This window comes from Balaenoptera acutorostrata, chromosome 7 (genome assembly GCF_949987535.1).
Source record: "Balaenoptera acutorostrata chromosome 7, mBalAcu1.1, whole genome shotgun sequence".
NCBI classification, from domain to species: domain Eukaryota; kingdom Metazoa; phylum Chordata; class Mammalia; order Artiodactyla; family Balaenopteridae; genus Balaenoptera; species Balaenoptera acutorostrata.
In genome coordinates, this window is record NC_080070.1 from 54,266,793 (window position 1) to 54,294,569 (window position 27,777).

At 35.2% G+C, this 27,777-nt stretch overlaps 1 long non-coding RNA gene across 1 annotated transcript; it reads left to right on the top strand.

The window, feature by feature from the left end:
- Positions 1–22,099: 22,099 nt before the first annotated feature.
- LOC130708586 (uncharacterized) lies at positions 22,100–27,317 on the top strand. The gene is made up of 3 exons (XR_009008809.1): positions 22,100–22,216; positions 24,084–24,231; positions 27,279–27,317. It is a non-coding gene; the product is annotated as an uncharacterized LOC130708586 (long non-coding RNA).
- The last annotated feature ends 460 nt before the right edge of the window (positions 27,318–27,777 follow it).

Below are 27,777 nucleotides of genomic sequence, written 5' to 3' on the forward strand. Positions count from 1 at the left end.
ATCTCGTGAGTGAAATAATCTATCATATTTTAAAAGAACTGCTCTGGTTGCTGGGTGAATCATGGACCGTAAGGAGCAAGAAAGGAAGCGTTTGGGGCAGTTAAGAGGCTTTTGTATATTTTAGGTGAGATATGATGGCAGCTTGGACCTGGGTGGTAGTAGTGGAGGTGCAGGAGAAGGTTGAATTCTGGATATATTTTAAAAATAGAACCAACGGGATTTGCTAATAGATGGCATGTGAAGTATACAATTTTTCCCCTTGGGTATTTGAAGGGTGGGGTTACCAACTACGGAGGGGAAGATAATGGATGAACAAAGTTTGGAGTGGGGTCAGTAGTTCAGTTTTACAATAATAATTTGAAATATCAGTAGTATCCAGCTGAGTTGGTAGTTGGGTGTAGGAGTCTAGATTTGAAGGGAGAAATCCGTGCTGGGCTTTTAGATATATAGAATGGAAGTTTCAGGCGCCTAGATGGTATTGAAAGTCTCTGGTGAGATTACTAGAGGAATAATGTTTGATAGAAGGGAAGGTCCAAGGACCATTCCCTGGGGCAGTCCTAAAATTCGGGTAGTGTTTCTCAACTTTAGCTGCACATTGGAATTACCTGGAGACCTTTAAAAATACCCCTAATGGGGGATCTTACCCCTAATGGTTCAGATTTAATTGTGCCAGTCAAGGGAGAAGCCTGAGTGCCATGGAAGTTACATCCCATCACATTTGCTGTACTTATCCTCGTCATTAGAAGCAAGTCATGAGTTCCAGTCTGCACTTAAGGGGAGGGGATTACATAAAGGCATGAACATAAGGAGGTGGGGATCACTAGGGCCATCCTTCAAAGCTGTCTATCACAGTAGTTATAAGTTTATCTTAGTGCATATTTGAAAAAGACTCACTTTTCCCACTTAAACCATAGTGATAACATTTTCTTTATAAATAAATAAAATTATTTATTATTAATTGAATTAATAATAAACAATTAATAAATAAGTATTACTGAATTAAATATATTGAGTCACAGAAAAATTCAGGAAATAATAATAGAGGTAATGCAAAAATTCAAGACAGTAGTAGAAAGTATATACAGTTGGGAAATGATGTATTTAAATAGGTAACATTCTGTGTGTTAACATTATCTGCTACTTTCTGCTACTGGTATTAATGTTCCCTTGGCTGTTATAGAAAAGAGAATCATAAGCCACTAGGCTCTGCCTGTCAGTAACTTCTAAAAAGTATAATTCAAAAATATTCTATAGGAACCATCAAAAATGACATTTGAAAACTAAGAGGCAATAATCTATGTATAGAATCTTTATTTTGCTGAAACTCAGGAATGGTGAACTGCTGTAGCAGCAATTATAGCAGTTGTAGAATTAAAGAGTGAAATCCTCCTTCCTTCCCAGGCAGCTGCAAAGTTTGAATATTAATTATCATATTACGTCTGGCCCAAATAAAGCATGCAGTAACACAATGAAATTGAAGACAAATGCTCATGGGAAATTTTATAGAGCAATTTCAAAATAGATACTCAGGGCTTTTGCCAGTATTATCATTATTTGGAGACTTTTCCTGCTTTTGAGTGTCATAGAGGGCCAACCATCTTATTCCTCTTGCATATTCCTCAATAGAACATTATCCCATGAAAACAGATTTAAGATTATGAACTGAAATCTGAAACATTTAGGCTGAGCTGTGCGGAAGAAAAGGAAAGCACTGGTAAGTGCCTGTCATTAGTAAAAATTTTAGTCTTGTTTCTTTCACTACAGCCTGGAGTGAGGCTCTTATAAACCCACAGAGCATGCTCTGCACCGGAGGATGTCTGAGTCATGGAGAGAGTCTAGTCTGAGAGCCAGGAACCATGTGTGTAGGGTTCTGGTCCTGGATCTTTGAATAGAGATGACCATCTATGTAACTAGTTTATGGATCGAAGAGAAAGTTTATGGATCTAAGACACCTTTTCCTTCTTATTTCATGGATTCCCCTAACCCTCTTCTCCAGCAGATTGTGGCACAAGTGTGTTTTCAAATGAGACTTGTTCTCTAACTGTGAAAGACTAACATAACAGTCCAGTCTTATATTGGACAAAATTTTTAAACTAGGAAATTGAAAATTACATCTGTACTAACTACCCTTGTCCTTTTACCAAACAGTCTTGGCCAATTGTGAATCACACCACCATCACCCCTTTATAAAAGCCAGAAACTGAAGGGTCTCCAATCATTTCTCTCATGCTTTATATCAAATCTGTAATTGAATTCTGTAGGCTTTATTTCCTAAATATCTTTAAAATCTCTTCACTTTTCTCCGTCTTTACTATAAATAACCAATTTTGAGCTACCATCACTTATTTACTTGGATCATTGCAATAAGGAAGTGAATGTTGTAATTTCTTAAGTCATGATTTTATGGGCATCAGAAAAGGCCTTGAAATTAGACATGTTAGACTTTCACATGATTGCTATGGAATAAGAAATGGTTAGATTTTGGAAGCCATCTTGTTGAGTCTGTCATTTAAAAATTAGAAAACTAGGGCCCCAGTGGAAAAGTCTCGTCAAAAGTTATATAGTTATTTAGTGTTAAAGCCACAGATAGCTGTTCTTCAGAGTCCCAACCTCACATGCCCAAGTGAAGCTTGGTAGAGGGTTGGGGTGTGGGGGAGGAGAGGCAGACTATCATATTGATTAGTAACATAGGGGTTGGAATGGGGAGGCCTGACCTTGACCCTTGGTGCTGCCACTTACTAACGCTGTAGTCTTGGGTGATTTTCTAAATCTCTCTGGTCTGTTTCTTCTCTAGTATCCTTTCTTCAGGTATGCCATTCCTCCTCACCTTCTTCACAGGATTATTTTAAGTATCCAGTGCTACAACTAAGGAAAGTACCTGGCATGGTGTTTGATGCCCACTAAGCATTCAGTACGTCCTGAAGTCATACTTCTCTCTTGTTCAAAATTCAAAAGGTTTAAGATATTAAAATGAAGTTTTTTTCAAATTGTGATCAAAATATTACACTGTTTTCTAAAGTTTCACAGCTGGAAGGATCTTAAACCAAGCATCTTAATTCTACAAATGAAGAAACTGAGATCTAGATAAGTGAGATCATGTGTCCAAGTTTACATAGTTAATTGATGATGTGATGTGAACAGGAGAGGCTCCAGGTCTACTGAGATCCCTTAGGAAGATACATGCCTACATTTCCCTCTTCCCTTGATCAATCTTATCAATGACTTGACATGCACAATCAGAATTTACTTTGAACTCTGCCAAGGAATCCTTTTGCATGATGCAGATAACAAGTATCTTTGTAGCAGTCTGACAAAGTATAAATGACTTCTTCTAAATGTAAGTAGCATTGGTAATCAGTAGGCCATATCCCCTTCCAGCTACTTTTCACCCATGCCTGGGAAAAAAAAAATATTTAAATTTCCCTTGGAGACACTGTTAAATTATATTTTATTAATTAGTGTCCACTTAAATTTGAATCCATACCCAGGAAAACTAGTTTTGCTCTTAAGTAACACCAATATGTAATGATAATAATAAAACAATAATATATAAAAAGTGCTTACATTTATTGGCTTATATATTGCCTTATATATACCTTCCAGAATACTTCATTAATCAATTTTTTTTTGATGACAACATGGAGCTCAGTCATTTTCATAATATTCTGAACTGATGATGAAAACATTCACATTCAAAAGTATGTACTGAGTACTAATTACTGATGATACCAACAAGACTGAAGTATAAATAAACTTTCACTGTGTACTATGTCAACAAACTTAGAAAGGTTATCTAGCTTCAATCCATTTCATCTTTAAAATATTGTGAATATTTATTTTACCACCTGTATAAAATAAGACATAAACTCAAAGTAAATTGGGAACTAACATTTAACAACCAGAGATGATGATTTTGCATTCTTTAGACAGATTTCATTTCATATTTTAAAACATACATGAAAATTCATACTGTACATGAAATAGACATTTATATAATAATGTATGTGTGATAGAAGGGGAAAAATTACATGGGAATCTGGGCAATATGCCTAGACCAGAGATCACTTTCTGAAAGGAGAATAACAAAATTTCTATGAGCTCAAAGCTTTTCCATAAAATAGTCATAAAATAAAATTTGATTGATTCTCCAAGAAGTGGTTAGCAGATGAGTGAAAAGCAGGTTTACTAAAATGGTAACTGCACAAAATACTTTTGGCTGCCATTTAATTACAATTACATTCAACTTAAAAAGTATCCTCATAAAATACATTTTTTTCCTAATGAATATTTGTTAATATACATTTTTTCCTTTCTAGATAGGGTGACCATAAAATTTATAACCCACAGAGACAAGCATAAACCAGGACTGTCCTGGGCAAACCACAGTATACGATAATCCTGTCTCTGTTATGAATGTAACCAGTTAGAATAATGCATAGGGTTGACAAACATGGGTGAAGTTTATTTTTGATGTCTTCCTCTTTCCCTTTCTTCACACTGTTCACCTATTCTGATGCTTTCTTTTTCACTTTGCTCCAGGCTCTTTTGACACTCCTCCCGTCCTGCCGTCTCTAGGTAGTGTTCCACATGGCACTGTTGTTCTCTTCAGGTGAAAGCCGCCATGGTCCCCCATGCTCAGTTTTCAGCTATGTACTGGAATCTGATCCAGTCAACCAATTCATACTATGTATAAATCATAACTTGGTCCAGAGGAAAAGCACATTAAAAAAAAAAAATTAAACAGCTCTGGGTTTGAATTGTGCTTCCCTACTCTTGCTGTGTGGCTCTGGACAAGTTTATAAGCTCTCCAAACTGTCTCTAGAAATATCTGGACAGTACCTATTTATGGGATTAAAGCAGTATGTCCAGTTAGAATGGGGTGAACTCTGCTAGATGCCCAACTGGGGCAGCTAAAAACAGAACAACTCTCCTTTCCTACCTTTTGCTTCTTTGCTTGGAGACAGCTGTAGTTCTCCAGGATCTGAGATATAGAGGAAGACATTGTCTGAGTGTAATATTAATACTTGGCTTGACTATGGTCATCAGGTGCCAAGATGTTGAGTTAAATGTAGATTGTTGAGACTCACCAGAAAACAGAAAAGGATCTCCTAGGGAATTCCCGAGCTAAGATACAGGATTGGATTATGATGGAAAGATAAAGCAGGTGTTTTTTTCCTTTTTTAAATGATTCTTCAGAATGTTTATTCAGAGTTTTTTCCCTTTTTTGCTCCATTGCCCCAAAGACATCAAGACATTAATAAAATCTATAGTGTTGTAGGGAACACTAATTTCTAAGTTATCATAGAACTTAAGGGGCTACTGTTACTAAAGTCATGACCTTGGCACCTAAAATAATACCTAATTAAAAAAAGTTTCTCAATAATTAAATTAGATAATGCCAGTACCAAGTACATAACTAGTTGCTTAAACATAGATTTTCTTCCTCTAGCAACTCCCTATTTTTTACATCCTGTCTGAGTTTGCATTTCAAAAAAAAGATACTGGAAAATAATCTAACAAGTCTTACAGTGTTTAATGAAGGACATTTCTGAGGGTCTGACAGGTTTTGGGGAGATACTTTTGGGCTTAGGGAGGAAAAACTGCCTTTTTGCTACCAAACCTTCTATTATGAAAATTTTTAAAAATATACAGAAAAGATGAAAGGATTGTACAGTCTCTACCTAGATTCTACAATTAATATTTTGCTATGTTTGCTTAATCACATATCTCTCCATCTATCCTTATCTCTATCCGCCCATCAGTCTATCTTGGTTTTTGAACGAATTTCAAGTGAGTTGCAGGCATCTGTACATTTCACCCTGGACACTTCAGCATGCATGTAATTAACTGATTCTACACTTATGTTTCCATTTTTAAGGTAAATTTTACCCACAGGGAAATGCGTACATCTTAAGGGTAGCACTTGATGAGATTTAACAGATGCATAGACATGTGTAATCCAAACCCCTATCAAGATATTGAATATTACCGTGAATCCAGAACTTTTCTTTCTAAGTTAATACCTACTTCTACCCTTCATACTCAGTATGTAGCCATTATGATGATGTTTTTCAGCATTGATTAGTTTTTTTTTTTATAGAACTCCATATAAATGAATTTATATTATATGTACTCTTTGGTGTCTGAAACTCATCCATGTTGTTGTATCAACAGTTCAGTCTTTATTGCCAATAATAAAGAATTGCCTTTTAGGAGCCCCTTTAATGATAACTCAAAGACAATATATTTCTCTATTCAAGGGTAAAGACAATCCACAGTATCTTTTAAACAAAATGGGAAAAATGTTATAGGCAGATTTTTATCTGAATTCCCCTATATTAAGATCTTCTATTTCAGGGTGTTTTTCTTAGTTGTTCCCTTAGGAATCCAACTTCTCCTTGTCCTTGTTACAATAAGAATTTGTTCCTGCGGTAAAGAACTTGATTATTTCATGGAGTTGAAAATGGACGGCCGTCCTTACTTATTATTTTTCTTTGCTCCCTGAATATACTTATCATGTACAGACAGCTGTGGCAATACACAGGGTGGAGAAGAGGAGAAAACTCAACATGTACGCCTGTTTGCTTCTGTTATTAAGTTGATGTGGTAGTGTTGGAAGTATCGTCTCTTGATTGCGCAAATTTTTTCATTAGTTTCAGTTCTAAACCACGGAAAGCTTTATGTAAAGAAAGCTTGACAAAGACCATGTTTTGCAATTGACACTCATTGGGTATGGATAAATCTATGGCAGGAGTGGAAAAGAGAGATAAGCAACCAATTACCACTGTCATTCCAAGGATATGAAATTGGCTCTAGTTAAGGCCTAAAGCCACTATTAAAAATATGTGCATGTGTGAAAAATTAAAGGAATGTTGTTGAGATGATTAACAAATGAAATAAAATGAAAAGAAACTCTAAAATCTGTTTCATGAAAGCCCATAGAAGCAATATAAATATTTTACCCAATAATGTCAATGCTAGAGCAAATTGCCTACACTTCAAGGCAAAACTGGGGTGGAGGAGGGAAATAAAAAGGTAAAAAAAATGCTGCAAGAAATTGTCGTAATCTCTCTGGCATAATTTTTATCAAAACTTCTCCTTTACAAATAAAAGAAAACCAAACCAAACCTCCATATCCCTGCATCTACGTTTTTTGTTGTGTTTTTGTTTTTTCTGTTCCCTATCTTTGGGTGAAGTTATGTTCTTTTTAAAAATTTTCAGAATGTTTCAGAGAGATACTTTTAAAAATACAATAAAAATAAATTACTAGAAAAATGAAACATAAAAATTAAAAAATACAAGTCCAGAGGGTTGTTTTTTTAGATTAAAAAAATTTTTATCATGGTAATTTTAAAAAAGTAGAAAATGAAAAGCATATAAAATGCCATGTATACATCATCCAGCTACAATTATCAACATTTTGCAATGTTATTTCCTCTATCTTTCCACTTGTTTTTCTAAATTATTTTAAAAACAAATACCAGGTACCATAAATTCTTCAGAGCATATTCTAATGGCTAGTGACTTTTTTCATAAATACACTGCCATTATCATAATTAATAATATCAACAATACCATCTAATGATCAGTCCATGTTCAATTTGCCACTTATCTAAAACATGTCTTTTTACAATTTGTTTAAATCAGAATCTAAACAAGGTCCAAATATTGTACTTGCTTAATGTTTATATAAAATTTTTTTCCTCTCTGGCAGTTTCTGCATCCCTTTTTTCCCCTTGCCATTTATTTGTTGAAAAAGAAAGTAGGTCTGGAAGACTTTTTCACATTCCGGATTTGATTTTTATTAGACTAAACGGATATAAAAATCAGTCTATCAATAGCTATGAAAGCTTACAAACACATCCTTTGAGTTCCTCTGCTTGTCATGCTGTGGACCAGTAGCTGACCGTCACGGGCAGCTGTGCTGACTTAATAAAGGCAAGCGTTACTGTGTTTTGAAGGTTAATACGCCAAAAGAAAGAGACGAACATGAACAAATCTATTCTTATGTTTTAATTCATATTTTATTGAGGTAACCTTGGTTTATAACATCGTATGGGTTTCATGTGTACAACATTATATTTGCCCTTCCGTATAGCCTGCATCCTGCTCACCACCAAAAATTTAGTTTCTCCCCATCACCATACAGTTGATCCCCTTAACCCATATCACCCTCCCCCCACAGTTCATTCTTTTTTTCCCTTTTTTAAAGAAAATTTTTATTGGAGTATGGTTGATTTACAATGTTGTGTTAGTTTCAGGTGTACAGCACAGTGGACCAATAAGGACCCACAGTTCATTCTTTAGAAAAACATTTACCCTTCCATTTACAGCTCCTAGAGAGTTTACTGGTTGTTAGTAGCTTCTGTATCATAAGTTGATAAAGTGTTTAATTTCATAGGATAAATTTACACTTAACATTTTAAAACAAGCCAATATTTTCAATAAAGCAGAGTTCTTAATACAGAGTTATAATCTGAAAAATGATTGCCCTTTTCATAATAGGACTATAAAAAGTACCATAATCAATGAATTTGTTAATAGACATTCTCTTACAGATACGGTTAGTTTGATTTTCCTAAATATGTAGTCTGTTAGGAAAAATATGGAGGGTGTATCCTCTCCCTTTTCATCCCCTCCCTACCCTACTTCCTGTTGCTTGATACATTTTGTCCAGTTCCCCCTCTTTCAGGCTTCAATTGCCATAAATACACCATGGCTTTTATATAACTCCAAAGCAGCAGAGGGCACTCATAGTATTTTCACTATTACCTGACAAAAATAAATTCCTTTGTTGTTCGTAAGACACTTATCAAAAAGATAAAGTGCATATACTTCCAAAGCAATGCTAACTTATCTGTAATTCTACAAAGACTTATCTTCACACCAGAAGTGTTAAAACAGACAGAAACTCTATCACTTCAAAAAGTGCCAAATTAGAAATTTAGCTTTTGAGTTCAGAGCACAGAGCATTCACGCCCACCAAATTCACAGTGCCCAATAGTTTCATAACTTTCATTTTTAATAAAGTTGTTTCAAAAATGTATGCTAATTTTTTACATCTTGAATGTATGATTTATTGTACTTAACTGGCTGTATAATGAGATTTTGCATGAAGATTGATTAGTATATTGCTAGGTCAATCAGTATCATAAAAGGTTAAGAGTGAAAATATTAAAACCTGAATTAGCAGTTAAAACAGTGGAGCAGTGAGATGATAGAGGAAACAGCTGCTGTGTTTATTATAGTTTTGTCAGTCTATGTTTATGATAGTATTGGATGACATCATAAACAGTTCATAAATTATGTACATTCCCAGCTTATTTCTTCTTGCAATATCATAAGCAATGGCTCTTTTACAATCACTGCACCTCTGTGTGTTTAAGGGGCCTTGCTGGGGGTAGTACTGTTTTTAGCAGAAACTCATTACATTGCAGACATTTCTGGAATTGGATATAAAAGCAAAGAAAAACCCTGGAGCAGAGATACCCAGCAAGAAGGAAAAGTAGCAGAGAAAATTACTGGAAACAAGATCCCGACTAGCCAGAAGTCAATGGACACTGTACTCTTCCTGGCCTTGAGAAATGTTGTGGTTGAAATAGACTGATATAGAGCCACAGAGAGTGGCTTATCTCTTTATTTTGTTTATGTCTGTCTCTCCCCACTGGAGTGTAAAAAATCCATGGACATGGATTTTTGTCTTTTTTATTTGTCACCAAATCCTCAGTGTTTGGCCCATAGTACTCATTCAATATAGTAAATATTTGTTGAATGAATGAATGAATGAATGAATGCCTTGTCCTTCTGAATGGATGGATGGGAGGGACATCCCTTCCACCTCAGGGACTAGTAGACCACCACGAAACACTGCAAGGGGGCTTGGCTATGGTAGCTTTTTACATTATATCCTCTCTTCAAACAATAGCAGTTTAAACATTTTTAGTTAACTCAAGAAATATCATTTTAGTCAAGAGAGACTACCAAAAAGTACTTTAAATAACCAGTGGGTCCACTGGGCCCTATCTGTATCTGAGGGGGAAACTTAGGTTAGTAACAATACAGTTTTGTTTTGTTTGTCTCTTTGTTTTATTTAGGTTTTCATTTTCATAAACAATCCACCCCTCACTTAACCAAGATAAAATGAATAATGAGAACATGTTGATGTGTTCTTTAGAGAACATCAGGACTGGGCACAATGTGGTGCAGCACAGGGTTATTTAGCCTTCCCAAATGGCTCTACATCAGGCAGACAGTGAGTGAAGATTTGGAGTCAGCAAAAGCACTTGAGGACAGTAACAGTGATATTGGGCAGGACCTCAGTGTTCCATGTTGTTACCAAATACAAGTGAGGCCAAACAAACCGAAACATCTGAGTTTGGAGCAGAGAAATTTTTATTGCAGGGCCATGCAAGGAGATTGGGTAGCTCATGCCCCCCCCAAACCCTGAACTCCCCAAAGGGTTTCAACAAAGCATTTTTAAAGGCAAGGTGAGGGAGAGGCATGGTTGACTGTTGCAAACATCTTGGTGTAGGAATCCTTTGTTCTTGCAGCTGTCCACGTAGCTCAGGTCACGATGTTCCTGTAAACTTTCAGCAAGACAAATGTTCTCTGTTCTGCAACTTTTTATCTCTATATGAATGAAAAAGTGTTATACCCTTAAAGGTCAGAGCCTTGAGAATGGGCTATCCTGTATATATCATGCTATAGGCAACATTCTGAACTCGAAGCAGTAGCGATAGAATACAAAGGTTAAAGTAAAAGAAACAGATCTAATATGGAGTCAGATTTGTTCTTCCCTATTACAATATGGTTACACAAGTCTTTTGATATTCCGATATTCTTCAGTCACAGCAGTTGCTGAAGGAGAGCTGTTAAGCGCAGGGGAGTAATAAGCAAGTCTTGTTCTGGACATCCACCGTATACCCCTTATTTTGCCAACAATTTGACCATAGTTCTCTAATTGTTCTAACTTTATTTTTGCTTTAATTCTCCACCCTCATTAATGGCAATGTTTCTGGGATATGAGATGGTAATTAACATGTGAGGTTCTTCAAGTTGAGATTTAACAGTCTTACATCCTATCTTGTCATCTACCCAAGCCTCTAATAGCACAACAAGGTGGCACAAAACAACTAAGAATATCTAACTTTCTAATTTCTGAATGATATGGAAAATACAATGAAATCCGTCCAGGAATAAGTGACCATATTACATGATTGACAGAATGGAAAATAAGCTAAAAGTTAATGCGATTTCCTTAGTGGGATTTCAGTTTTAAAATATGAATACCTCTTTGGGTAGAAATATGGAGGTCATGAGTCTACCATGAACTTAGATATTTTTTCATGTTTAATATCGAGTATGTTAGTATATAACCTGTAATTCTATACGTCTCTGTGTATACAGGTCAGTTTCAGATCATTTCCAGAATACACACACATATCACACACACACGCACACAAATAAAATGAATAGGTTCAATCAAATTAACAAAATTTAATTCACACACTAAATTCCTATTGTTCAGTAAGGAGCATGGTTACAAACAGTCCAAATTCATCCTGGATTATAGGTAAACAAAAGCTACTTTAAAATACTCCGTCTTTTCATTCAAAAATAATGGATGTTTTTATTCACATCTTCTGTTACACATCTGAATTAGTGTTTGTAGTTTTCTTCATAATGGTCTATATTTTGTTTGTGTTGTTTGGTGATTGACATCTTTTTCATCATGGTTTCTCTTTGTTTTTATATAAGGAAGATATTGATTTTTGCATACAGATGTTGTGGCCAGTCACTTTTGTGGATATCTCATATGAGTTCTAATTATTTTAATATATTCTCTTGGGATTTTTATATAAACAGTCATATTATGTGCCAAAAATAATAAATTTGACTAATTTCTAATGCTACGTCATTTCCCCTTGCCCCATGGTTTTTGAGTGGTGGCCGTGTGATTTAGCCATGGCTGTGTGTTTCTACCTGGGAATGTAAATCTTGTGGAAGGAAAGCGAAGGGAAAGACAGAGGAGAGGTTATTTGCTGTAGCTGCAGAGGGCTTGAGAGCCCAGTGGTATAATGACAACTGTCTGATGACACTGGGGGCCTCCTGAACAGATCATTTCTATAAAAGGATCTGAGCTTTCTCCCTTCCTTAATTTCCTTCCAAAGGATCCTGACTGGGGGGTGTGGGTGGGGACTGGAGTAGAGGATGGACATGCAATAAAGGCAGAATTTAGAAAATGATGATTAAATTTGGAGCAGCAAAGGATGTTCGGATTAGCTCAGTAGTAGGGAATAGATTAGAATGACCGGTCAGAGAAGATTAGAGAGGGCTTTAGATTATGAATCTTAGACGAAGAAAATAGCCTATGGGCTTTATGAGCATATGGTGATTTTTCATAAAAGTGTGAGTTAAAAATTACTTTTAACAGACTGTGAAAATAGAACTTACCTTAATTTCAGTGGAAATTGAGAATAATTGAACAGGGGTCAAATACCTACTTTGGGTCCTGCAGGACTGCCCACTGCAGAACATGCTAACAGATCGGAAATGTGCTGCTATCAGTGTTGTGAATGCCCAGTTCCATTTTTTAAATGTGTGGGAGTGAAAATACTAGAAGGAGAGAGTTTCTTGGGACAGGGGTGTCTGTACATTATATGTCCACCTGTTCCCTACCATGGGGGAGAGATAGGGACTGTGTCCTGGGAACTGCAGTCAGCAGTCCTAGTAGAGGAACTTTGAAAAACCAATAAAAGTGCTTCCCAAGTGAGGAATGAATCAAAATGAAACAGTACTTGTGCATGCATTAGATCCAGAAGAAGGAACACCTCTAATAGCATGTGATACTACACTGCTTATCTCTAATTACCTTTTATTCGTGGTCCTGGTTCTTGAGGTGTCAGACAACCAGGAATAGAGAAGGTGAAAGAGGAGTAGAGAAGAAGCAAAAATGTCCCCATCCGCCATTGCAGGCTTAAGTCTGATGCAGATGCTATCAGGGGCAGGGGGATGGGGGAAGGAGGGGGAAGGTTTTTAAATTGTATTGAACCAGATTGAGACAGTTTGTCACTAAAGGGCCTTAGAAATTTGGAGGGATCTGCCTGTGACTTGTGGCAGACTCAGGGAAAGAATTAGTTCGTGAGCATATTTGAAGGTAGAGTGGGAGAAAGAATAAAGGTGTTCTCTGCTTGTATCCTATTGAGTCCAGAGGATTCAATGAAATATTTACATATTGTTGTATGAGGGGAAAGTTTACTATGAGGAGACATGGGAAATAAGAAAATCAGGATATATCAGCTAGCTAGGAATGAGTTTTTTAAATCCTAAATCTGGCAGTGGCAACAGAAAGAACTGGACAGATGTGAGAGAGATTTAAAGGATACATTATTATATTATTTTTTTTTTTGATGATGGCTAATTGAATTGAACAAGAAAATAGAAGATTAAAAGATTGCTTTGAAGTTTCAAGCCTGGAATAATGGTGGTACTATTTACAGAAAGAGAGTAATCAAAAGGGACTCATTATTGAACAAATAAGGAATAAAAGGGAAAAAAGGAATGTGTTTTGGAAAATGAAACTAAATAATAAAAAGGGAAATATTCGAAGGTCTTTGAAATCAGAACAATGTAGGAGCAGGTCAGTCTTCATAGAAGACTAGTGATAGAAGATAGTGATAAAGGGAAATCGTTTACCACAGAACTTGTAACATCTCTGACACTATCTACAAATCCTGAATAACAACAACAACTATAATAATAATTTATGTCATTGATGCTTGGGGGAATACTAATAGAATTATTGAGGGCTTACTATGTGCCAGGTACTATGGAAGTGCTTTAAATGCATCACCTTATTTAGTTCATATAACAGCATTCTTAGGTTTATAGCATTATTATACTTACTTTAAGGAGAAGGAATAGGAGAATTACTGAGTTTAAGGAACTTCCTGAAGTCTTTTATTTATCATTATTTAAATATCCTGGTACTGATGATATCCAAAAGGGATTATCAGATATAGAAATGATCCATTTCCCCAATAAATCAACAGATAAGGAAATAATCTCCCATGTATAGAATTTCAGTCACAATGATGACTAGTAATTGACTAACATTTTCTACCCTTATGCTCTGTTTGCTTCTACTGTTGGAAATTCGAAAATTTCCTTTTTATTACTTGCTTTTTAAAAATAGTATATTGTGATTTTGGTTCTCATGTTCTGATTTATTGTTTTTCATGCAGCTATTGTTTTCTCTAAACTTGCCGCCCCATTTCCTTTTTCTCAAATATAAGCTTTTTATTTTAGAACAGTTTTAAATATATAGAATTATTGGGAAGATAGTACAGAGAGCTCCAGTAGACCGCATATCTACCTTCCTCTACTGTTAATTTCACACATTTGTATGGTACATTTGTTACAATTAATGAACAAATATTGATACATTATTATTAACTAAAGTCCATACTTCATTCACATTTCCTTAGTTTTTCCCTAATGTCCTTTTTTTTTGTTCAGACGGACCCAGTATATTATTTATATTGCATTTAGTTGTCATGTCTCCTTGGGGTCCTCTAGACTGTGACAATTTCTCAGGTGTTTCTTGTTTTGGATGACCTTGACAGTTCTGTATGGATAGGTATTTTTTTTGAATGTTTCTGAATTTAGGTAATACAATATCCTTCAGTGGCTAAGCTCACAAATGTTTGTGATATTTGTCTGATATTTATCTCATGACTAGACTGGTGTTATAGTTTCTCGGGGATAAGAACACAAAGGCAAAGTGCCATTTTCATCATATCATATCAAGGGGCTATCAGTTTGACGTCACTTTGATGTTGCTCTTGATCCCCTGGTTGAGGTAGTGTTTGTCAAATTTCTCCACTGTAAAGTTACTCTTTTATTTACTGTTTTCCATATTTATTCTTTGGGAGAATGTCACTAGGTGCCGCCCATTAATGTAATGGGGAGTTAATGCTTCTCCCTCCTTGAGAGCAGAGTATCTATATAAATTGTTTGGAATTCTTTTCCATGAAAGATTTGTCTCTTCTCCCCAGTTTTTAAAAATTAATTCCATCATTTATTTATATCACTGTGGACTGATGGATATTCATTACTGCACCTTATTCTCCCACTCCCTTCAGTGAGATTTCATACATTTGTAACGCATTTAGATTCTTTTGTCATACTAATATACTAGTCTGCATTCCATACTAACATCTACCGACCTCTTAAGTGATTTTTTAAAAAACTTACATACATTAAGGTTTACTTTTTGTTTTGTAATGTTCTATGAGTTTTGTTTAATATCTTATATTGACCACTGCAGTATCATAAAGATACTGCCCTAAACTATACTGCTTCACTGACCTAAAAAATCCTTTGTGCTTCACTTGTTCAACCCTTCCCAACATGTTATTTTTCTATATCAGTTATCTCAGTTCTTTGAAAAAAATTCAGGACCTATAATTAATTTATCTTTATATGAGTGTGTGTGTGTGTGTAATACACATGCACACATATGTATGTATATGTGTACACAGTTAACAAATTGGCTGCACCTTTTTAATAATGTAGGAATCACTTTAACTTCACTGCTAACTATGAACAGAAAGTGATATTCCCACTTACGAAGTTATCAAAGTGTCAAGAATATTGGTACCATCATCACATGATGAAGTATATTTGTGAGCTTAACCACTGAAGGATATTGTATTACCTAATCTGTGTCACAAATCTGGTGAAAAACCTTCTGATTGGAAAACTTTAATGATATCATTCTGTTTATTCCAAGGGATTGATGCTGAGTCATAGAAAAACAGACATCAAACACATATGTTTTTTTTCATGTCCCCCCAAAGGCTTCATTCTCATGCCATTATTGTTTAGTATTTATTAACAATTATCTAATTGTCTTCAGGTGTTATAAATGAGACCCTAGGGCTAAAGATAGATAATTCAAGAACATGATCAATTTGCAACATGTAGGAAGAACTAAAGCGCAAATGGAAATTATTCAGGACCTATCAGTATATAACTAAAATGATGCTCAGTAATTGCCTGGTCAATTTGCCAAAATTGGTCTCTGGATCTTCTACACTGCTGCCCAGAAGACAAATATGCTGCACTTCTTATTCTTTTAAAAAGCCAAGGATAACCTTAGTCATGTATTTAGTATCATCTTTTCATTATCTTTAAGAAGAAACTGATGAAGCGGGCTAAAATTTCCTTGGGAGAAGTTCACATGGGATTTGTAAAAGTGCTCTGGGCTACTCCTTATTACTGGGCACCAATGAGAAACAAGTTTTTCATTGAATGTTGAAAAACTGTGTACTTAAATCTGGTTCTGCCACTTTCTAGCTATGTTACTTGGGGCAAGTCATTTAATGCTCTAGTTTTATCAGTAAAATTGAAATAATAATACCTAGCTCGTAGAACTATTTATCTATTTATTCATACAGTCAATAGATATTTGTTGCATGCCTCCTGTATGTCAGATGTGTTTTGATAGGCCCTGGAAATACAGAAAGGATCAAGAAACGTAGGTTCCTATCTTCATGAAGCTTTTATCCTGGTTAAGAAAATAGACATTGTACAAATAATCAATAGCCTTTGTGAAAAATATTACATAGAATAGATGTATAGCATATTATGAGTTTTATGTTGTGAGGAACACACAATTTAACATACAAAAATACATAATTTGTTGTACATATTTGGTGCTCAAAAGATGTGAATACCATCTACCATTACCATTTAGGTATTCATTTATTGAGCTTGCAGTTATTGGCATCTTCTACATGGTAGTGGAATGTATATGAGCAGGTACCATGTGTGTTTGTTACAATTTATGAATCTACATTGATATATTATAATCACCCAATGTCCATAGCTTACCTTAGGCTTCACTCCTGGTCTTGTATGTGATGTGGGTTTAGATAAATGTATAATGACATATAGCCATCATTATAGTATCATACAGATTATTTTCATTACCCTAAAAATCCTCTGTGTTCCATTTATTCATCTCTACCCTCCAACTCAGCTCCTGGCAGTCTTTTTACTGTCTTCATATTTTTGCATTTCCAGAATGTCATTTTATTGAAATCATACAATATATAGACTTTTAAGATTGGCTTCTTTTACTTAGTAATATGCATTTACAATTCCACCATGTCTTTTCATGGCTGGATAGCTCACTTATTTTTAGTGCTAAATGATATTCCATTTTCTGGATGTAGCACAGTTTATGTTATAGTTTTCCCATAGATACTCTTGGGTTTTCTATGCAGACAATTATATCTTCTGTGAAAAATGACAATTTTTGTTTCTTTCCAATTTTTATTACTTGATTTCATTTTTTTCTTTATCACATTGATTAAAACTTTAAAAATCACATATCAAATTTTGTAATCATGATTATACCAGAAGAGTCAAAGGGTTTAGTATAATTGGTCTAATATTACCTGGTTTAATGTGTTTTAGAGGGAGAAATGATTTTTCAGTAGGTTTTTTTGTCTTTTATTATTTTATTTAATTATTCTTGAATCAGTTTTTATAATTTACATTTTTTCCAAAAGTTGTTTATTTCATATGTTTTCAATTCTTGACAAATCATTATCATATTACTTCTAATTTCTATATTATGTACCCATTTTCCTTTCTAATATTCTTTATTAATGCCTTTTTTTCTTGAACAGTACTTGTAGAGATTTGTTACTTTTTAAAATTTTCTCTAAGAAACTTCCTTTGGTTTTATCAATATTCTCTATTCCTTTGTTTTTATATCATTAATAATATCTTTTATATTTGATCATTTTTTTCTTCTATTTTATTTATATATGCAATATCTTTTAGATTCTTAAAATTAGCTCAGCTTCCAAAAATATATCCCTGTGCTATTGCAGAACTGATGAACTCTCGTAGAGTTCCGGCTCCTTATCCAGGTACGCAAACCTGATCTTTCCCATCTCTAGTCTCATACTTTGCCCTTCCAAATTGTTTTAGTTCTCCACAGGCCTCATGCCCTTCCTTCTACCTGTAATTTTGGTCACCTTTTCCTTTCCCGACCAATCCTACAAACCCTTCAGGATTGATCTTAGGTATTCTCACTAAACCCTGGTTTGGACTAAGGGCTCCACCTATCCTGTGCACCATTGCACCTTGTGAATCTTTTCATTAAACCATTTAGTGTTAGAATTGAGTTGGTCTCTTCATTTCTGTATCTTCCCAGGTATGCCCCAACTACTCCAGGATAAGAGTCTTGTCTTAATTCATTTTAAAATAGATGTTTTATTTTGAAATAATGCCAGATTTATAGAAAAGTTACAAAGATAGCACAGAGAATCCCTGTAAAATCCCCACCTGATTTCAGTTTCTGTAGTGCTATCGTCTGTGATTTAGTTTCTCTAGTGCTATCATCTGTATTCGTCAAATCTAAGAAACCAACATTGACACATTAACTAAACTTCAAACTTTATTTGGATTTCACCAGATTTTTCATTAATTTCCTTCTGTTCCAGGATCTAATCCAGGATATCACATTTCATTTAGTTGTCATATCTCCTTAGCCTTTGGGGATCTATGACAATTTATCAGTCTTGTTTTGTTTATTCAGTTTTATAACCCAGCAACTAAGTGATCTAAACTGATAACTTAGAAAATAGACAATGAATTATTCTGGTTTTGATAGTTCTGCTCTCTCATTTTGCTATTTGCTCAGTTCTGATTTTTCTAACTGCTGCTAAAAATTTGCTGCTTTATGCTATGTACAGATTTCTGGCCACTAGTTCCAGCTAGCTTTACCTTTGGGCTTTATGCTAGTTACTTTTGGCTCATAGACCTTTCCCATTTCTTTTGGGCCCACAGAAATTTCTTGGATGGCTTGGATGAAAAGGTTGCATACATATGGTTAAAGGTTACAGAACTGAGAAGCTACAGTGTTTCGTATTCACTGACTGCTCAATATGACACCAAGGGGTAAGGTGAGATCCCACAATTCTTTGGAGCTCTAGCATTATAAATGCAATACACTTCACGTCCATAAGACCAGAGGATATCAGACCCTCCTCAGTATTTGGTACTATCGGCTCCTCGCTGGCTACAGAAGGGGATAGCGTGCTAGGGAGCATCTGTTACATACAACAAACCTCTCTTTGGAGTAAACCTCCGATGTATGTACTCTGACCTTAATCGGATCAAGCAGCAGTGAGAATGTGCTCCAGGGCTGTGTATATGGCACTGGCACCAATAATTCACTACTTGGAACAGCATAAAGTGGTAAGATGAAGAATTCTGGAAATATCTGTCTGCAGTTCTGTAGCTTTAGGCTTAAATTGTTCACTCACCTAAAGGCTCTCCTTGAGCCCCATGAATGATAACTTTGACCTAATAGACATGCTTTTTGACAAAGAATTTTTGTTTGGATGCTTAACTTTTATTCCCTTGAAGTCTTCAATGATACATAAGCCTGCCCTAAAAGCAACGAGTGAAAAAATTACTTGGTCTAACTGGATACAGAAAGTAATTTTATAAATTTACTAACAATATCCCAATAGACTTTTCATATTATCCCCTTTATAACCCTTGGACAAAAATACAATTTAGATAAATTACAGCTTTGGTAATACCTGCAGCTGAGAAATACAATAACGAAGATTATCGAGTTTTTCATGAATGTCATCCCCAAAGAGTTACAGCCAAATTATTTAGCACCTATGGGGAAAAATAAAACTCAGGATTGCATTTATATGTAATTTTATTTGTCCTGAGGCCAACCTGACTACAGAGGAGCAAAGACTGATGTAGGGCACAAAGCTTTTGCTCAAGATACATGTTGGACTTTTGTATAATACCTGTCAACACAGTAATTGGTACATGCGTAATTCCCTAAAAATTATATAATTACATAGGATACAAATTTAAAGCCAAATCTGGAAACCTTGGCCATCAACATAAGACCGATAATTCACTACTGGCTCTGTCCAAAAAGCAATTGTTTAATTCTTTTGTTCATCTTGCTAAATGTGTACACAGCAGTCCTGATCTGCCAGCACCTGTTCACAGAACCCTCTAAAGTTGGGTGACTAGTCTAGAGACTTGCACAAAGTAAGTGGGTGATCAAAAGATACTTGTTGATTGAATACATGATGGTGAATTTAATTAATATAAGTTTAATGGAGCAGTCCAATGCCTTCCTGGACTCTTAAGAATTATCTTAAACTTGAGACTGACTTTGAGGGGAAAAAAATGGTTACGCTTCATAAAACTAGAGTGGACTTTAGGTGTCAAATGAGTTTTCAGCTTTTGTTTTTGGGATAGGGGAATATTAGGTGAGCCAGTAGTACTAAACAAGATAGGTCATTCTCCATTCCCACAGAAACTCTCCCAACCCAGTCTTTTATGAACTCTCACAGGACCCCTGTGAATTGTGTCTTCATGTCTTTCCTTTACCTTAGAGAATGTTGCCTCATTAACTCTTTTTTAAGCACAACTCAGATCATTTCAGAGCTGCATGAGGAAAATTTTTAACAGCTTTGTTGAGGTGTAATTAATATGAAACATACTATACATATTTAAAGTGGGCAATTTGAGGAGTTTTGACATCTGGATACACCGGCCGATCCTTCACCAGGGTGTGGATATTGAGCATAACCACTATCTCCATTAGCTTCCTCGTTCCCCCGGATGCAGGATGCATCCGGATCCCAGGGTGATGGCGGGGACTCATTGCTGGACCCCCAGGCCCATGGCTTCCTCCCCATCCACCTGCTGCCCATTTCTTGGCCCAGGGCTAGGGCGGGGACCCAGGACCTGGGCAACTTTTTCCCCCAAAGTCCCTGGGCCAGGGATGACCACCGGGGAGGGGAAGGGTTCCTTTGCAACACTCCTCCTGACCCATGATGGACCAGCTCAGGCACTAGAATTCGCTTTGAAATTTCACTGATGGCTGACCTCAGCAGGCAAGCATATTTAGAATTTTTCACCACCCGAAAGACGTCCCTCCTGCATCACTTTCTGTCAGTCCTTTTGTGCATGGAGAAATTTTACTTTTTTATTTCCACTGCTACAATGAAGAAACATCAGTAAATTAGAGGAATAAAAATAAAGTAATATTTTAAAAAAGAAATTCTAATCAGTATGTAGTCGCATCTCATTGTATTAATGACTAATGATATTGAGTATATATTTATGTGCTTATGTCGTGTATTTTCTTTGGTGTCCTGTCCATTCAAACCTTATATCTTGTATGGTAGACTATCTATTCAAACATTTTGCCCATTTTTCTTTCATTTTAAGAGTTATTTATACATTCAGGGTACAAGTCTTTTATTAGGTATATGATTTGCAAATATTTTCTCCCAGTTGGCAGCTCATCTTTTAACCACTTTAACAGTGTCTTTCAAATAGCAGAAGTACAGAATTTTGATGAAGTTCACAAAGATTTTCTCTTATGTTTTTTTCTAGAAGTTTTATAGTTTAATTTTTGTGTGTGTGTGGTAAAAAACACCTATCATGAGATCTACTCCCTTAACAAATTTTTAGGTGTTCAAGTACAGTATTGGTAACTGAAAGCACAGTGTTGTACAGCAGATCTCTGGAACTCTTTCTTCTTACATGACTGAAACTCTATACTATTTAACAATATTCTGTTTTCCCTTTTTCCAGACCCTGTCAAATGTTACCAAATGCCAGTTTGTGTGACTGAGGCACAGGAAGACCAAACAACCCAAAACGTTGGAGTTTGGAGCAGAAAAAGGATTATTGCAGGGCCATACAAGGAGAACAGGTGGCTTGTGCTCAAAAAACCTGGAACTCCCTGAAGGGGTTCAGCAAAGCATTTTTAAAGGCAAGGTGAAAGAGGGGCATCCCAGGGTATGTGATCAGTTTGTGCACAATTCTGATTGGCTGATGTTCAGGTAACAGGGTGGTGTCACAGGTGTTAACATTATCAATCCTTAAGTGTCAGAGGTCTGGGGGCTATGTGCTCATGATCATCAAGTAGTTAATTTCTTCCATTTGGTGGTGGGCTTTAGCATCTGAAAAACTCAGGAAATATGCATGAGATACTATTATCTGCTTACTCCAGAGAGAAGCTACAACAGAGGATATAGGGGAAGGGGGTCTGTCTCAGGAAAGCCCCCTTGGGTCCTGCTCGGTTACACAACCACCATTCTACTTTCTGCTTCTCTGAGTCTGACGACTTCAAATGTCTCATGTAAGTGGAATCATGCAGTATTTGTCCTTCTTTGACTGTATTACTTAGTATAATGTCCTGAAGGTTCTTTCATGTTGTAGCATGTGTCAGGATTTCCTTCTTTTTAAAATTCCATTGCATGTGTATACCACATTTGTGTTATCCATTGATGGACATTTAGGGTGTGCTGCAGTGAACATGGGAGTGAAAATATCTTTTAAAATCCTATTTTCAATTTTTCTGGGTATATACCCAGAAATGGGATTGCTGGATCATATAGTAGTTCTATTTTTAATTTTTGGAGGAACTTCCCTGCTGTTTTCCATAGTGGCTGCACCATTTTACATTCCCACCAACAGTGTATGTGTTTTAATTTATCCACATCCTCATCAACACTTGTTGTTTTCTGTTTTTTGGGATAATGGCTGTCATAACAGGTGTGAGGTGATAGCTCATTGTGGTTTTGATTTGCATTTTCCTGGTGATTAGTAATGTTAAGCATCTTTTCATCTACCTGTTGGCTATTTGTATGTCTTCTGTGGAGAAATGTCTTTTCAGGTCCCTTCTCAATTTTTAACCAAGTTATTTGTTTTTTTGCTGTTGAGTGGTAGGGGTTCCTCGTATATTTTGGATATTAACCTTTTATCAAATATATGGCTTGCAAAAAATTCTCCCACTCCATGAATTGTTTTCACTCTGTTGATTATTTCCTTCGTGTGCAGAAGCCTTCTAGTTTGATGTAATCCCACTTGCCAATTTTTTGCTTTTGTTGCCTGTGCTTTTGATGTCATTGCCAAGACCAGTGTTATGAAGATTTCCCCTTATGTTTCTTTCTAGGAGTTTTATAGTTTCAGGTTTTATATGTAAGTCTTCAATCCATTTTGAGTTGATTTTTGTGTATGACGTAAGATAAGGATCCAATTTCATTCTTTTGCATGAGGATATCCAGTTTTCTCATGCCATTTATTGTAGAGACTGTCCTTTCTCCATTGTGTAGCGTGTCAGCCTTATTTGATTGTATACATGCGTGTTTATTTCTGTCATCTCTAATCTATCTTTATTCCATTGGTCTATATGTCCGCCTTTATGCCAATACCATAGTATTTTGATTATTGAAGATTTATAATATGTTTTGAAGTCAGGAAGTGTGAGGCCTCTAGCTTTATTCTTCTTGATCAAGATTATTTTGGCTATCCTGGGTTCTTTGTGGTTCCATATGAATTTTAGGATTTTTTTTTCTATTGTGCAAAACATGCCATTGTAATTTTGATAAGCATTACATTAAATTTGTGGATTGCTTTGGGTAGTATGGACATTTAAACACTGTTAAGTCTTTAAATTCATAAACATGAGATGTCTCTCCATATTTTTAATGTCCTTTAAAATTTCTTTCAGCAATGTTTTGTAGTTTTCAGTGTACAAGTCTTATACCTTCTTGGTTAACTCTCTTCATGAGCATTTTATTCTTTTTCATGCTATTGGAAATGGGAATTTTTTTTTTTTAAATTGAAGTATAGTTAATTACAATGTTGTGTTATTTTCAAGTGTACAGCAAAGTGATGCAGATATATATATATATATACACACACATATATATATATTCTTTTTCAGATTCTTTTCCATTATAGATTATTATAAGACATTGAGTATAGTTCCCTGTGTTATACAGTATGTCCTTATTGTTTACTTATTTTATATATAGTAGTGTGTATATGTTAATCCCAACCTCCTAATTTATCCCTCCCCCTCACCTTTCCCCTTCGGTAACCATAAGTTTGTTTCCTAAGTCTGTAGGTTTGTTTCTGTTTTGTACATAAGTTCATTTGTATTATTTTTTTCAATTTCACATATAAGTGATATCATATGATATGTTTCTTTCTCTGTCAAGGTTGAGAAACGTAACCAACCTACCACATACATAAAAATACAAATAGCAATTTAGACAAAATGAGGTGACAGAGGAATATGTTTCAGAGGAAGCAACAAGCTAAAAACCCAGAAGAACTAAGTGACTTGGAGATAGGCAATCTCCCTGGGTATGTTTTCTTAATTTCCTTTTTGAATTGTTCATTGTTAAGTTTATAGAAACACAACTGATTTTTGTATATTGTTTTTGCATCCTGCAACTTTGCTGAATTTGTTTATTAGTTTATAACTCTTTTTAAACTATATGAAAGAGATCAGATAAAATCATCAAAAAGGTAAATCTCTTTCTTGCTTGGAACCTTGAGAAAAACATAAATTGGATAATTTTTATAGGGACATCGAACAATATAATGGGAGGTGTCTTCAGTAGCAGTTTTATCAAAAGTTTCTTCATAGAGCCCGTTATTATATCAGCCCTCAATAAAAGCTGAGGACATAATGCTAAATCATAGTACTGTAAAGACATTTCTGATTGCTTGATTTACAATTATGACATGAACTGGAGGAAAATGTGACAGTGTGACTTCCTTGTGTCCAGGACTGATAGGCTTATTTCTTTTTTTCTTTTTTTTTTTTAACATCTTTATTGGAGTATAATTGCTTTACAATGGTGTGTTACTTTCTGCTTTTTTTTTTTTCCCCACACACACACACTGTATTTTATTTTTACAAGAGATAAATAGACTGACACCAAGCATTGTACATGGATGACCACAACAAAAGCAACAATGATTGCAATTACCAAACCTGATAGGCTTATTTCTGAAGTCCACATTGCAGGGACAGAAAAAAAAAAAGAACTTTATGATAAGTTGTGAAATTATAGTCAAATACTAAAAATAAGTGTCTTTTCCACTTTCTATAGTGTAATACTAAATATAATTACTTCTATATTAGCCTAAAATAAGAAACGTCTTATTGATTTATATGAATTTTTGAGGAACTTTGTGTAGAAGTCCATCTCAGTTAAAGGAGAAACTCTGAGTCTTAAAAATCTTAATTATAACCACAAGGTAGCAAAAGTCTTTAAACAACTTACCATTTTGGAAACTCTTGTAACTTAAATTGTGAAACTCCCAATTCCTACTTTATATCTTTTAAAAAGGAGACCCGATTAAGAATTTTTATATAAAGCACTTTAGACAAAACTTCTTAAATGAGGTGTAAACAGTAAACAGGAAGGTAAGCTATCACTGCAATAAGGAAACAAAATGAAACGTGTGTAAAAGTGTTAATAAGAATACAACAGGCTTCTACAACACTCAGGAGAGAGATGGGGGCTTATATATAGTCTTTTTCTTTTTAAATAAATGAAGAGAGGAATAGAATGTAGGATAATCAAAATGGCTGGGACACAGCTCTTTAAAAATAGGTTTTCAATTTGCACAACTGAAGGAATAACATTATTTTCTCTAAAGGCTCATGAGGAAATACAAGTAATAAAGCAGCAGGCAAAATAAAATAGAAAATATGAATAAAACAGAATGGTTTGTGTTTGGGATACTGAAATCAACCAGCTTGATTTAATAAATTATTTGTGGGAAGCCAAACAGAACTTGGAAACAACAGTATTATTTTAAAAAAACCAATTCATTTTATAACAAAAAAAGCAAAGATTTATGTAGTGAATTCTACCTCAGTATTTATTACTGACTAAATCTGAGTGAAAGAAGAGGGAAGGGATGCTGATGCTTTTTATGGGAAAATTAAAAATGATAATGATTAGTGGTGATACTTTGTCCCACTTTTCAACATGACTCATAAGCATAAACATTGTGATCACATGCTCCTATGTGGCCTGCAAAATCTAAAATATTTACTACCTGGCCCTTTATGGAAAAAGTTTTCTAATGCTTAGACTGATAGCACTTGAATTATCTTCCACATGGTTGTTCCATCTGCAAGAGATATGGAATAAAAACCATTAGTAGAAATGATTGTACATACTTGATAATATTGGAGTCTCATACACATTTGTCATGACAATGAGCAACTTAGTAGTAGGAAAATGTCTTTTTAAGGGTTTGTTGCTGAAAGAGTATAAATTCCTCTTGTTTGATTTCCAAAATTCAGTGAAGAGAAATAGCATTTTCTTCTTCTTTCCCAGTGATCTCAAAATCATTTTCAACCATTAATTAAGCCCTATTGCAAATATTATCCCTATTTTACAAATACAAAAATTAGAGCAGTGAGAACTCAAATTACTTCTTTAGAATCATGTGGTAAAATGATAGAGGAATTGAGAACAAAACTGTTCTCCCAAGTCAGTATTTTATCCCTTTGATTAAAATTCTCCAGCTCCAGCACACGGTTTAAATGCTTTTAGAAATGTTTCCATTTCTTTTTTTTTTTTTTTTCGCCTCTTGGGATAAGAGTAAGAAGAATACTCACCTGGGACGTTGTGACTATTTCAGCCATTACAATCAAACAAACCTGCAAAAGAAAACTTAACCAACACCTCATTCACATTCTTAATCATCCCTAGAATGTAAGAGTCAGGTGAGGACCAAGTAAAACAAAACATACAGTTTCAGCGGAAACTGGAATTATTTACAGTGGAATAAAGAAGGAGTTTAATAAGGCTTAAAATGCGCTAAAACTGCTCTTTCATTCCTTTCGGAAGTGTCTGTACATTGTTTGAAGCCAAGAAAACATCAAAGTATACTGAGTTGTTGGGCAAGGAGACATGGTTTCATAATTTTCATTTCATTCTGCAAGAGTAGAATCACCAAATCACTAAGATGAGAGAAAAAAGAGGCTGAAGGATTATGCCTCTTCTTGAGACTGAAGCAATTACCTCTCAATATCTGAAATTCTGCTTCTTTGTCAAAGCACAGTTCAAAGGCTGAGCCCTCCATGAAGTTTGCTTCCGCTTTGGAAGGCTTATCACACCTTCCTCTATGCTCTCTTCCAATTCTGTTGAACCTCTATCACAGGGGTTCTGAGTGTGGCCCCGGGACCAAGCAACATGCGTATCACCTGGAAACTTGTTAGAAATGCAAATTCTCAGACTCCTCACAGGCTTTCTGAGTCAGAAACTCAAGGGGTGGGACTCAGCAGTCTATTTGTTAACAAGTCCTCCAGGTGCTCCCAATACCCACTAAAATTTGAGAACCATGGCTTTCACAACTTGTATTTCATTTGTGTTTTGTTGTAGCTTGCAACAGTTCCTCCAAGGGCTCTCCAAGGCTGCAGGTATGTCCATTTATTTATTTTTTTAATCTTGAATTCCTCGTACTGCTAAGACCATAGAGTTCACAGTATTTTGCATTCAGTATTCACTCAATGAATGTTTGCTGTTAAATTGATATCACACTTTGTTTGGTGTTTCAGTATATCACATTAGTTGTATTTATAAAATATATACTACTGGATCATTTTCCTGGGAAAATAGCATAGTACTTGAGATAATAATATTGCATATTTTCTCTGATCAGATGAACCCTAAAAAAAAAACTAATGTAGGTTTTCAAAGTTTGGTGTTCCTTGAACTATTCTCAGAGAAGGTTCCTTAGTGATTCTGCTATGTGCTTCTTATCCTCTTGGTGAAAGTGTAATGATTGATTGCAAGCTTTGAAATCAGATCGATAGGACTTGTATCCCAGCTCTGTTACTTTTTCTCTGGGCTTATTCAAGTTACTTAACCTTTTTTATGC